Raw genomic sequence first — 14,610 nt, forward strand, 5'->3', positions numbered from 1 at the left:
GGTCTCTTCAAATGTGATATGGCATCCGCAATCTATTACAGCCAAAATTGCACTCCAGAATCAAATTGGCACTCCTTCCCTTCTGAGCCCTGCCGTGTGCTCAAACAGTAGTTTTCAACCAAATATGGAGTATCAGAGAAATCGCACAACAGATTAAGGGGTCCATTTTCTCCTGTTACCCTTGTGAAAAGGAAAAATTTGGGGCTATAGTAACATTTTTAAAAAAAATTGCCCTGGTCAGGAAGATGAAAACAGGCTGGGGGATCAAGGGGTTAAAAAAATGCGAGGGAAAAAAAGTAACATGTGCATGATATTTCAGAAATCTTATTCATTTTGCTGGTACTGTAAAACACAGCATTTTTTTATGCATGAAAAAACACAATGAAAAAAATGCTCCAAAAATGGTATTTCAAAATGGCCTTAAAGTAATTGTCCACTATATTTTGTTTACTTTGTGCAGCATTTAAAGGGGTTGTCCACTTCACAGGCAACCCCTTCTCAATCATCATATTTCCCCCATGTAAAACATAACAGTTGCCTTTCCACTGATGTCGGCGCTTGTTGTCCTGGGTCTCGCGCGACATTATGTCACCCGGAGCCCTGTGGCTAATCAGTGGCTGCTTTACTCTCACCACCTTTGGACATAAATGACATCTGGAGGAAATCAGAGAACAGCAGGAGCTCTCATTTCTTCTGGGTGTCAGTTTCATTCGAAAGAGGTGAGGGTGAAGCGGCTGTTGATTGGCTGCAGGACTCACGTGACACTATGTCACGTGAGACTTGGGAGAGCATGTTCCGATTTAGCTGGAACACCGCCCGCACCGGAGGTGAATTTACCTGTTATTATCTTACATGGGGGAAAGATGGTGCTTAAAAGGTGTTGTCCGAGTAGTAGATAACTTCTTTAGTAAGAGGTTGTCCAATAGTAGACAACCCCTTGAATTGTTTTTGCAGCTGGGAAACATGGGTGACAACTTTTTCATCCGGCCCAGACAACCATAACAACTTCTTTCCAGCCACAATTCATGCCTGCAGAGATTGCTTTCCAGACATATTTGACTCCTCACTTTTCCAACTCTCTTCCTAATTTCTCCTAATATACTCACAAGTTTCCAAGTCTGATGCTCCACTCAGGTCTGTTTTTTTTTGTTGATGCTCTTTTTGCCCCTTTTACTGTACCTGCTGTGCCACACTATATTTATGTTATTAGTATGCCGCGACAGAGTGGGCCCAGAAGATCGCGGCATCTGGTTACACGTACATCTGCGCTGGTTAGAACTGCTTTACCTTCCTATTAGCAGTTCAGGTTTCATCACTTCCCTCTGATTTAAATACTCTCCTCTAAGCTTTAGTTGTTGCCAGTGATAGCTTGCAACTACCTGGTTTGGAGCTGGAGGAATGAGCACAAAAATTTTGCTATTCACTTTTGGTGTAATTGCTTTTATGAATCTGTGCTTTACTGTCTATATGGTACCCCAGATGGTAGTAGTGTACCACACAGTAAAGGTGCACCTGTTTGTGTCTCACAAGTAATAGTGCCTGTTTACAGGAATAGTGATTTTTCAGAGTGCAAACAATAATAAGGCTCCTTTTAGGTTCCACACCTTAATAATACACCATTTTTACCCAAAAATGGAGAGTATAATGTGTCATTGACGGCAATAATCAAGAAAGGTAGGCGAGAACACTTATAGTTGCTTCACCCATCCAGGGTGTAGATCCTTAACAGGGTCCAGCTGCAGATTCAGCCTGTACTCATTAATGCTATTGCTGCTCCACATCATCAGATCCTAGCGCAGAGAGAAGTGACCAAAAGAACAGAGTAATCGATAGGAGACGGGTCCTGGGTCAGGACGCCTAGAACTACGGCCTAGAGTTCATAACTCATAAAGATAACGGGCAAAGACGGGACAGAGTGCGTAAGACGAAGAGAGTGCCCGGGCCAATTTTCCAGAGCATCAGAGAACATATTCAAATGTTCTTGAAAAGTTAGATCAATTAATTCCAAGACTTGATTACTCACATAAACATTTTGACTATTTATCTTCGTTTGACTGTTTTTACGACTACGTCTTGGTACACAAAATTTTTCTTTGCATTTATATTACTTATATTGGTGATATGGGCATGATAATTTTATTGGAGGATGTCTAATAATGAGGCTGTTCAGAATTTATACACTATTGGCTTTACTGCATGGTTCTTGCTGAACCTCCTATACGAGACAATACTTTTAGAACTCTGTAGAGGATTGGTTGTTTTGTGCACATAGCGGTTCCTACCTTGGCGGGCCGGAGCCTGCTATCATGTACCATGTCACTTGGCACTTTGGTCCCTTAGGCTGTGTGCCCACGATGCGTATTTCATGCGTTTTTGTTGCGGAAATTTCCGCAGCGTAAACGCATGATAAACACATGGTAAGCCTTCTGCCATGGTCCCCTATGCAATTCCGCACTTTCAATGCCCATGCTGCGGATTTTTCCATAGCGTTTATGCTGCGCTTAAAAATCCGCAGCATGTTCATTAATTTTGCGGACACGCAGCGTAATCGCCGCCATTGACTTGCATTGAGACGCACATAATCCGTGTCAGTACATTTGTACTCATGGATTATATGCGTTTCAATGTGCGGATGATACCCAAGTCTGGAGGAGAGGAGACTCTCATCCAGACCTGGGTACCATTGTACCTGTAAAAAAATGAATAAAATAAAAAATAAAGATTATATTCCGACGGCCCCTGGTCTCCTTCCCTGTGCTTGCGGGCAGGACTGAAGGACCTGCGGTGACATCACAGTCATGTGACCCCAGGCCCTTCAGTGCAGTGTCCCGCGATCAGCTGGCAGCCAGGAACGAGCGCAGCAACACACGCCGGGCCATCGGAAGGTAAGTATAGGTTTATTTTTTTATTTTTAAACATTCTTTTACGGTCACACTATATAAATCCATGCTGTTTGCATGGATTTATATAGTGTGACCTAGTTGTCAAGCACTTTTCAAGTGATGCTAAAATCGCCTGGAAAGCTCTTGTCAATCCGCATGCGGAAACGCATGTGAATAACGCTTCAAATCCGCACGTATTTGGCAGGAAAAACGCATGTACAATCTGCACGTGGAAACGCATGTGAATCCGCATGTATTCCGCATGTATTCTGCAGGAAAAACGCATGAACAATCTGCATGCGTTTTTCTGCCAGGGAGATGCAGAAATGCTGCAGAAATTTTCTGCTTCATTTCTGCATCGTGGGCACATAGCCTTATATAGGGATTGATGGAACTAAACAGATGTTGTACAACCAATCTCTGAAAGATAAACCTGTCACTCTAGCCCTGCTGGTGTTCTTTCATCTTTGGAACAAACTCAGGTTTGCCACATAGTTGGCTGCATTTTCCTCCACATTTTGCCCTTCACTCCGGTACAGTTTATTCTTCCTGCTACAATATATGTAATTGTGGGACAACTGTTTTGTTTGCAAGACCAAGTTTTATAATCAGCAAAAGTATTTTTAGGGCATGCCTCCCTTTGTAATAATTCCTGGACTGATTTTCTTGTTTGGTAGCTTAATATCCCTGTAAGCTTTGAATGGGTCCTGTAATTCCATCAATTTTACCCTAAAGACCAAATGGTGCACCATCTATTATTATAGGCACAGCCATGTGTCCAGTACTCACGTTGGTGCCATATTGCATGGATTTCTGAACACTAAAAAACAAGTGCAATAAAATTTGAGGTGTGTTCCTCAGAACGTACAAAAAAAGATTAATGAAAGTGACAGTGAAAAAAATGCAAATTGTAATGTTTCAAACTTGTGGTGCATCAAGCTAATCACTACCTCAATAGATAAATACATTAGAGGATATAATTTACAAAAAATACATTTATTAGGGTATGTGCACACGATGCAGAAATGAAGCAGAAAATTTCTGCATCATTTCTGCATCTCCCTGGCAGAAAAAACGCATGCAGATTGTGCATGCGTTTTTCCTGCAGAATACATGCGGATCCACATGCAGATTCACATGCGTTTCCGCATGCAGATTGACAAGCGCTTTCCAGGCGATGTTAGCATCACCTGGAAAGTGCTTGATAACTAGGTCACACTATATAAATCCATGCAAACAGCATGGATTTATACAGTGTGAACCGAGAGAGTGTATATACTTACCTCCGATGGCCCGCGCTGTCCTGCTCAATCTGTTCTCCCTCGCCGGCAACTTTGAATTGAAAGACCTGCCGACGTCAGCGTCACGTGACCCGTCACATGACTCTGACGTCACCGCAGGTCCTACAACTCACTGCAAGTGCCGGGAACCAAGCGGGAGCGCTGCGCGGGCCGACAGAAGGTAAGAATACATTTATTTTTTATTTTATTCTTCTTTTACAGATTTTTTAATGGTACCTGGGTGTGGATGAGACTCTCCTCTCCTCTACACCCGGGTACCATCCGCACATTAGAACGCACCAATTACGCAAGTACAAATGCTGTCTTGCGGAATTGGTGCGTTCTAATGCAAGTCAATGGCGGCGAAATCGCCGCGTTTCCGCAAAATTAATTGACATGCTGCGGATTTTTGACCGCAGCGTTAACGCTGCGGAAAAATCCGCATCATGGGCACAGCACATGCGGATTTCCATTGGGGAACATTGCTTCCCTTCTACCATGCGTTTTTCATGCGTTTCCGCGGCGTTTACGCAACTGCAAAAACGCCGCGGAAACGCATGAAATACGCATCGTGTGAACACAGCCTTAGGGGGATTTTCTGTTAATCTTGAACCACACAGGCTCTGTAAATATGACAAACTATTCCAAATAGAGCCAAATTTGTGTTCCAAATTTCATTGCTCATTCCATTCCTAGCCCTGCAGTTTGTCCAAACAGAATATTTTGAATACATGTTGGGTATCGCCACGCTCATAAGAAAGTGGGTAACAAACTGTGGTGTCCACTTTTTGGTGTTACCTCTAGCAAAGTGAGAAATTTGGGGCTAAAGCAACATTCTGGTGAAAAAAATAAAAAGTTTTCAATATGATGACCTAATTTTATTGAATTCTATGTACTACTTGTGGGTTCAAAATGCTCACTATACCCCTGGATAAAGTCCTTTAGGAGTATAGTTTCCAAAATGGGGGTCACTTTTGGTGAGTTTCTGCTGTTCAGGCACCTTAGGGTCTGTGCATATGAAACATGGTGCCCACAATCTATTTCAGCCAAATTTGTGTCCCAAAATAAAAATGGTGCTCCTTCACTTCTGAGCCCTGCCATTTGTTCAGAGGATTCTGCCCACATATAGGGTATTAATACCTGTGTATCACTTGAAGGGTTAAAAAATTTCCTGACAGCAGTTTTTAAGTATTTGAGGTGTGCGTTTTTTAAAATGGTATCACTCTTGGGGAATTTCCAATATATAGGCCTTTCAAAGTCCATATCTGAATAGGTCCTAAAGAAACAGGTTTTGTAAAATTAGAAATGGCTGCTAAACTTTTAATCCCTCTAACATCCTAACAAAATAAAATTACATTTGAAAAATGAAGCAGATGTAAAGTAGACATATGGGAAATGTTATTTATTAATTATTTTGTACAGTATGACTAACTGCTTTAAGGATATCAAAATTAAACGTTTGAAAATTGCAATTTTTTTGCCAAAATTGCGATATTTTCACAAATATAAACAAAAAATATCAACCTAAATTTACCACTAGCATAAAGTACAATGTGTCATGAAAAAATATTCTCAGAATCACTTTACGTTGAAGCATTCCAGAGTTAATACCACATTAAGTGATACTGGTCAGATTTCTAAAATTTGACTTGGTCATTAAGGTCAAAATTAGCTCGATCACTAAGGGGTTAATTTTCCCTTTTGTGTCTCGTCTTGTATTATTGTATTGTTTTACCAATTGTTTTTGTAATTTTCTTATATTACTACAAAGTTATTAATTTCTACTCTTGATTATATATGTAAGGATATTGCAATGATTCAACGATGTTTTATGCTTGTATTTGTGAAGCATATCAATAAAAACACAGTTAATTAAAAAAAAGACTGGGCCAAGAAATATCTGAAGACAGATTTTTCAAAGATTTTAATATGCAAATTGCCTCTTCAGAGAAAAAGAGAACTTGAACTCTATAGCGCCACCTATTGGAAGCAGCAATCCTACAAGTCACAATCAACCCTTTAACGAGTCGTGCAATATGACTTAGGATAAAAGCCAAATCAGAATATTAATTTGCAGATACGGTGTTTCGGGCTGTTGGTCAAAGGTTTTATGGACTGAGGAGAGGAGAGTGACTCTTGACGGACCAGATGGATGGGATCGTGGCTGGATCAGTAACAGGCACAAATCTTCACTTTGACTCAGACGCCAGCAAGGTGGAGGTGAGGCACTGCTATGGGCTGGTATTATTAAAGATGAGCTAGTTGGACCTTTTTGGGTTGAAAATGGACTCAAAATCAACTCCCAAACCTACTGCCAGTTTTTAGAAGACATTTTTTTTAAGTAGTGACACAGGAAAAAGCCTGTATCTTTCAAGAAAACCATGACAATACTCCATCGCAGCATCAAAGTCCTCCACTGGTTGACTGGCAGTAAAGGCCTCAAAGATTAAAGAAATTACATGGCCCCTTCCAACCCTGACCTAAATCCTAAAAGTTGTAAGCCCTTCGTATACTGAAAATATATGTTGAAGTAAAACAGTCACCTCTCTGATCAGTGTTGTGGAGGCTGTCATTGATGCAGCCCAAAAAGTTGTTCGTCAACAGATTAAAAAACTGACAGACTCCATGTCACGCAAGGTGTTGGAAAGACTAAGTGCAACACGAAGGGAAGATGGGAAGGGAGCCCAAATACTAGGGAAAGGGGGAGTGGAGACCTCCTAGGCTTATCTGATATCAATCTGTCTCCCCTAATGTCCCTATATTGGTTCCTCACCAATCACCACACAGGAACCTAAACCCGGTATTTTCTTAGAGCACTAGTCAGTCCCCACTAACAACTAAAGACAACAAGGGATACAAACACGGGGGAAAGTAACTTAACTTGAGCCGACTTCAGAGAGATTACACCACACGTCCTCCTAGGCACCAGAGAGGAAGTAAACAGACTGCAATAGCTTCAAGCCTTCACAAGGGAACATGTGAATATCATCGGCACCTCCCTGTAGCAAACAGAAAGTATTTAATCACCCAGGCCTGGGTGTCAATTAGCAGGAGGGAGGTAGCTGCTGGGTCCTAGAGCTAAGAAGGTGTCTGTAATGCCAAACGAAGAGATATCCTGCAACCAATTGCAGGGTGACTGTCTATCACATCTGAAACACCCGTGACACTCCATGGATGGAAGACTTATAGACTTGTTCACACATCATGTTTATACTGTCTTTTAAAACACAGCATTTTACTATTCCAGCAAAATGAATGATATTTCTGAAATCTGAAAATTTTTTCCTTGCAAATTTTAAGCAGTTTCAACCCTGCAGCATGTAAATTCTTTCACCCATTCTAATGAATTGAAAAAAAAAGCATGAAAAACACATGCGAAAAAGTATAAAAAATGTGTGTATTTTAAGCAGCATTTCTCCTGCCAACACATCAGTATTTGCTGCAGATTTTTCTGCTGCAAATACTTACTGTAATGTGCATATTCCCTTTGACAGTTATAACAAAACTAGTTATGTTGGCCACCGATATTTTTTTTAAATGTCAGAAATATATTTTGGTACATTTTGAGTTGTTTGGTTATTATTCTCACTTTAACAGATGAAAATAAACAATTGAGATGGGAAAATTTAAATTTTTTCATTAAGTTGCAACTTCTTTAAGTTGTAATAATTCTGCACACATAGATAATCTTGTAAGAAAGACAAATCCTCTCTTTTTTTTCTTACACATTCATGTTTCTGGGTTATTAACCATCTGGATTGACAGACAGCCCTGCAGTTGTTCAACAAGTAATCATCAAAAATACAAATTGCCTAATAATTGTGCGCAAAGTAGATACAATATGAAATAGTGGATAACAAATGCATAACTACACAATAGAGGAACTTATAGGAAAGGGCAACTCACTTCTTAGAGTAATACAGTGGGTAGCAAGTGTGGCTCAGTGGTTAGCATTGTTGTATCGCAGCACTGGGCCAACAGTTCACTTCGGTCTAACCAGATCAACATCAAATTTGTATGTTTTTCTGATAGAGGCAAAGTATGGAAGTCTAAGGCCACGGCCCCACTATCAGTATTTGGTCAGTATCCGGTCAGTATTTTTTCTCAGGAGTGGGAGCCAAAACCAGGAGTGGGTGATAAATACAGAATTGGTGACTTGTTTCTATTATACCTTTTCTCTGATTGTTCCTCACCTTTTTGGCTTCCACTCCTGAGAAAAATACTGACTAAATACTGATCACATAGTGATAGTGGGGCTGTGGCCTAATATAGAGATTTTAGATTCTGACCCCGAAAGGCGGATAGTAAGTGATGACTATTTCTGTACATTGTTGCCTAATATACAGGTGCTATACGATAACCATAAAGTAAAGTAATAGATAATATGCCATATCAAATTGAAAAATGGAAGTTGGGGAACTAACAACTAATTTATGTGTATTCCCAGCTTTATACAGTCAGACACTCTGCTACATTATTTTTCATACTCTACCTTTACTGAGTACCCTCCAAATACTGTACAGTGGGTACGGAAAGTATTCAGACCCCTTTAAATATTTCACTCTGTTTCATTGCAGCCATTTGGTAAATTCTAAAAAGTTCATTTTTTTCTCATTAAAGTACACTCTGCACCCCATCTTGACTGAAAAAAAAAATTTTTTGCAATTTTCACAAATTTCTTAAAAAAGAAAAACTGAAATGTCACATGGTCATAAGTATTCAGACCCTTTGCTCAGTATTGAGTAGAAGCACCCTTTTGACTAGTACAGCCTTGAGTCTTCTTGAGAATGATGCAACAAGTTTTTCACACCTGGAAGTGGGGATCCTCTGCCATTCTTCCTTGCAGATCCTCTCCAGTTCCGTCAGGTTGGATGGTGACCGTTGGTGGACAGCCATTTTTAGGTCTCTCCAGAGATGCTCAATTGGGTTCAGGTCAGGGCTCTGGCTGGGCCAGTCAAGAATGGTCACAGAGTTGTTCAGAAGCCACTCCTTTGTTATTTTAGCTGTGTGCTTAGGGTCATTGTCTTGTTGGAAGGTGAACCTTCAGCCAAGTCTGAGGTCCAGAGCACTCTGGATGAGGTTCTCATCCAGGATATCTCTGTACTTGGCCGCATTCATGTTTCCTTCAATTGCAACCAGTTGTCCTGTCCCTGTAGCTGATAAACACCCCATAGCATGATGCTGTCACCACCATGTTTCACTGTTGGGATTGTATTGGGCAGGTGATGAGCAGTGCCTGGTTTTCTCCACACATACCGCTTAGAATTTTCACCAAAAAGTTATATCTTTGTCTCATCAGACCATAGAATCTTATTTCTCATAGCCTGGAAGTCCTTCATATGTTTTTGAGCAAACTCTATGCGGGCTTTCATATGACTTTCACTGAGGAGAGGCTTCTGTCGGGCCACTCTGCCATAAAGGCCCGACTGGTGGAGGGCTGCAGTGATAGTTGACTTTGTGGAACTTTCTCCCATCTCCCTACTGCATCTCTGGAGCTCAGCGACAGTGATCTTGGGGTTCTTCTTTACCTCTCTCACCAAGGCTCTTCTCCCACGATTGCTCAGTTTGGCTGGACGGCCAGGTCTAGGAAGACTTCTGGTGGTCCCAAACTTCTTCCATTTAAGGATTATGGAAGCCACTGTGCTCTTAGGAACCTTGAGTAATGCAGAAATTCTTTTATAACCTTGGGCAGATCTGTGCCTTGCCACAATTCTGTCTCTGAGCTCCTTGGGCAGTTCCTTTGAGCTAATGATTCTCATTTGGTCTGACATGCACTGTGAGCTGTGAGGTGTTATATAGACAGGTGTGTGCCTTTCCAATTCAAGTCCTATCAGTTTAATTAAACACAGCTGGACTCCAATGAAGGAGTAGAACCATCTCAAGGAGGATCACAAAGAAAAGGACAGCATGTGACTTAAATATGAGTGTCTGAGCAAAGGGTCTGAATACTTATGACCATGTGATATTTCAGTTTTTCTTTTTTAAGAAATTTGCGAAAATTTCTACATTTCTGTTTTTTTTCAGTCAAGATGGGGTGCAGAGTGTACTTTAATAAGAAAAAAAATGAACTTTTTAGAATTTACCAAATGGCTGCAATGAAACAAAGAGTGAAAAATGTAAAGGGGTCTGAATACTTTCCGTACCCACTGTATATTCCAGGCCATTATCAAACTATGGATGAAACATGAAACAGGTGAGAAAGCCAGAGGGATTACTCCCGAGGAGACTGAGGCTAGGCTCACATGGCCATTTTTCTCTCATTCGAGAAAATTTGTCCAATGATGCTAATCGCACTCTGATTAGAGTTTGATCCAAGTGTGATCCGATTTTCTCAGATGAGAAGACGGGATAAAAAACTTCTCAATTCTATCAGTCCATGAAAATTGGAACGCACTTGGATGTCATCCGAGTGCAGTCCGATTTTTCCCACGGACCCATTGACTTGCATGGCTGAGTGCAATCTGAATATTTGATGCAAATCTTGCATGCTGTGTTTTTTTCCTCGGACAAACTCTGTCCAAAGGAAAAAATAAATCGGACATGTGCACAACCCCATAGAATAACATCGGATTGCAATCGGACCGAAAATACAGTCGTCTGCACGAGCCCTAATTCTGTACATCTGCTTAATACAAATGCACTGGTACAAGATATTTAGAAATGTAAAGCATTTTTTCTAAAGCGTAGTTGTACTTTATGCTGGGAACTAGATGACACAAAGATGTATTTCTTTATTTTCAGCCTCTTCGGTGCTTTTGTTTCAGTATACTTTATATTATTGTCCTGCTGAAAAATGATTCGGCTCTCCAGCTTTTTGGCATCAGTCATAGAGTTTGTGCTCAGGCATTGTCTGTAATGTAAACCATTCATCTTCCCATCGACCTGAGGAAGGCTTCCAGTCACAGCAGCTATACTTACCTTCCGATGGCCCCCGGTCTCCTCAGCGATGCATCCGGTCTCTTGTACACTCGCGATGTTCTAAAAGGACCTTCCATGACATCATTTAGTCATGTGACAGGACACACGACCGCTGATGTCAGTGGTCGCGTGACCTGTCACATGACTAAATGACGTCATGGAAGGTCCTTTTAGACCATCGTGAGCGTACAAGAAACCGGATGCATCACTGAGGGGGCCATCGGAAGGTAAGTATAATCTTCATTTTTTATTTTAAATTCTTTTTTTAACAGGTACTATGTTACCTGGGTCTGGAGGAGAGTCTCCTCTTCTCCAGACCCGGGTACCATCCGCACATTGAAACGCTTAATATCCGCATGTGCACATGTAGTCATGCGGATATTAAGTGATTCAATGCAAGTCAATGGCGGCAATTACGCTGCGTGTCCGCAAAATTAATGGACATGCTGCGTATTTTTCCGCAATGATAATCTGCAGCGGAAATTTCCGCACCATGTTCACAGCACATGCGGATTATCATTGGGGACCATGGTGCACGTATTACCAAGCGTTTTCGCTGCGGAAATTCCGCTGTAAAAACGCTTGAAAAACGCATAGTGGGCAGTCAGCCTAAAAAGGGAACCTGCCAGGGATTCATGCTGATCAAAGATACTTTGAAGGTCTGCCCGCAGACTATAGTCTGTTATGATAGGCTACAAGCACTAAGGAAAGACAGGAGATCTGTCCCTACAATAGAACTAAGCTAGATCCCTACGATGTAACGGGGAACCTGATCCTGCGATCAGACCCGCTAAAGTCCTCAGCTAGTCTGAACGAAGACCTATAGATGTGAGGGAGGGATCCCTACAAGAACTAGGGACTGGGAGAAAGATGGACACCTCCTTGCAGAAATTGTAGCAGTAAAAAGACAAACACACAACATAGAACATAAAGGTCAAAAGACCTAGCTAAACTGACTGAGAAAGGTTACAAAGCACCTGGCTAGCTTAAGAGTAGAAATTACAATGAAGTCCAGCATGGCCAGAAGGGCGGAGCCGGATTAAATAGGCAAAAAGGTCATGTGACCAGCAAAATAGCTTTTTTCTAACAGGAGAGTTCTAACATAGTCAGCCAGGGACTAGATTAGTCAGGCTCTGCCCCCGAGTGGCTCCTCCCAGCGTTGCTGCAGATGATTGACAGGTCTCTCCCTATGCACACACAAGGAAGAGACCTGACAATCACTTGATGTGCAGCGATGCTGGGAGAAACTGACCATGGGCAGCACCAGACTAGTCTGATTTTTGACTATGGTCTTGGCAGGATCAACAAAGTATATTGTCTCTGAAATGGTGGAGCATTTCGGAGAATATTGTACCTGGCAGCAATCGTGAGGCCAGGCTGTGATTCATGTTGCCTGTGGTTTGGGCAGCAGACCCTCCTGACCCTGGTCAGAGAGACCTACTTGTGATGAATGTTGTGGGAAGGGAGATTGAACATGACATTTTGCTACACCCACGCCGCTAGTTTCAGATAGGGCGAGACGGGTTTCATGAATTCTTTGGAATCCAGGGGGAACCGTTACTCAGGGCGACCCTGGGCTGCAGCGTCTCTCTGGCACACGATGGATTCAATTGCTGACCAGACACATCTGATAAGAGTCAGATACAGATAATACACTACCTTTCTCTTTGGCTTCATCCAGACTACAATAACATGTTCCCCACAATCCCCCTGGGGCTCTGCTAAAACACTCCCTGTCTCCTGTGACTGTGTTAACCCCTCTAGTTGCTGGATGCTTCTGAAGCACAACACTTCCTGTCTCCTGTGCTTGCGCTATTTCTAATAGTTACTGGAGGCTTTTGAAGCAACAGCACTACTTCTACATGTCACATTTTTATTACACCACTCTCTGGAATAATCTGCTTGGACTAAGCCTCCAGAAAGCCTTCAAAAGAGCTTTCAAACCATAAAGGCAGGATATGCAGATACAGTACTATGGGGCCCTAGCCTTGAGGGGGCCAGTTCCGACAAGTGAATGCAAAAATAGTACATTTTTCACCATGAATAAAACAGATGATTTTTTTTATCCGTATGTAATCTCTCTGGTTTTTACATCCATACGTCATCCAGTTTTTACATAAAAATTTAATAAAAGAAAAAAAATAGTTTGATACGTTGATAACGTATGGATCCATAAAGAACAGATGCCATATGAATGGAACTCCTATGTGATTAGTTTTTGACTTATAATGGGCGAGTCTGATCAGAAATACGGATCAAAGTAGTACACGTTGTGATTTTTTAACATGTAGAACATCGGTCCGAGTGTAAAAAAAAAAATGTTCAGGTTAACGATCACATTGACATTCATTAGACTTTGTGCCGTCTGTATGCGATCATCTGAACAAGATTTAAGGGTCAACAAAAAAATAGTCTGGGGGAAACATGCAGACACTTCTGGGAGGCACCATAATAGGGTCCTATTTTCATCTTTTCTCTCTTCTATCCATGTCATTAGGCATCAGGCATAGCTAAGAGGTGATTTAAAGTGCATGGTGATTTAAATTTTAATGGAGTTCTATTTGAGGGTAACAGAGTAGTGACAGAGACCCTAATTCTAGTTCTGTATTACTTTCTTTCTTGCAGCTTTTTTCATGAAATCCCTGATTATCACTTGCAGCACTGAATACCTCTCTATTATGTGCATTCACTTCTGAGTCCTCAATATTTATAAACCACAACTTCCTCTATCCAGCAGGTGGGGTAACCGCAGCTTATTAATAGTGAAGACTCCGAGGAGAGTGCACAAGATGGAGAGGACTCCAGAGCTGCAAGTGATAACCATCGATTTTGTAAACATGAGGACTTCAGAGTTGTGTAGCGCTATTGCCGGTGCCCCTGCATGGTGTCCTCTTCCATCTCCATTCAGGGATGCTGGCTTACTCACAGCCCAGGCCCTCGTCACGGTCCCTGGAGTGCTCCTGCCTCCTGCAGCTTCCTGCGCACGCTGCAGTGTGTATCGGTGGTGCACCCAGTACGCACGCTCCCCTGCTCTTAAAGGGGCTGCGTGCTACTTGGTAAATGCCCACAGCTAACAGCTGGGAGGCATTTAGTCAATGTTCTCACCTGCATTTAGTCAATGTGCTCACCCAGCCAATGTCTGGGAGACATCTTGTATATAAGGCATCCTCCAGAATTGGGAGGTGCCTGAGCAACCCTTATAGTTAATGTTAGGTAGTTTGGTGTGCAACTGTATGTTTCCAGGTACCCCATCCCTAGTCTGTTTAACTCATTCCTGTATCCCGTGTCCCATTAGTCCAGTATAGTTTTTCCATGTTCCTGTGACCGCTTCGGTGGTGTGCGTATCCTGAAATTGTATCGGCGGTACTTGCTATCTCGAGACCTGTCAGTCTGAACCTGTCCCAGTGGCCGTCCTGTCTGCACAGTCGTCCAGAGCGAGAACTCCAGTGCTTGTTCTGGAGACCCCGCGTGGTGCTTTGTTGGAGACAGCCAAGTCACAAGAGGTGGTCTGATCCCCATATGTCCTGGTC

The sequence above is a fragment of the Phyllobates terribilis genome, unplaced genomic scaffold, assembly GCF_046119375.1.
Source record: "Phyllobates terribilis strain yellow unplaced genomic scaffold, ASM4611937v1 Scaffold_2__4_contigs__length_985480577, whole genome shotgun sequence".
In the NCBI taxonomy this organism is placed as follows: Eukaryota; Metazoa; Chordata; class Amphibia; order Anura; family Dendrobatidae; genus Phyllobates; species Phyllobates terribilis.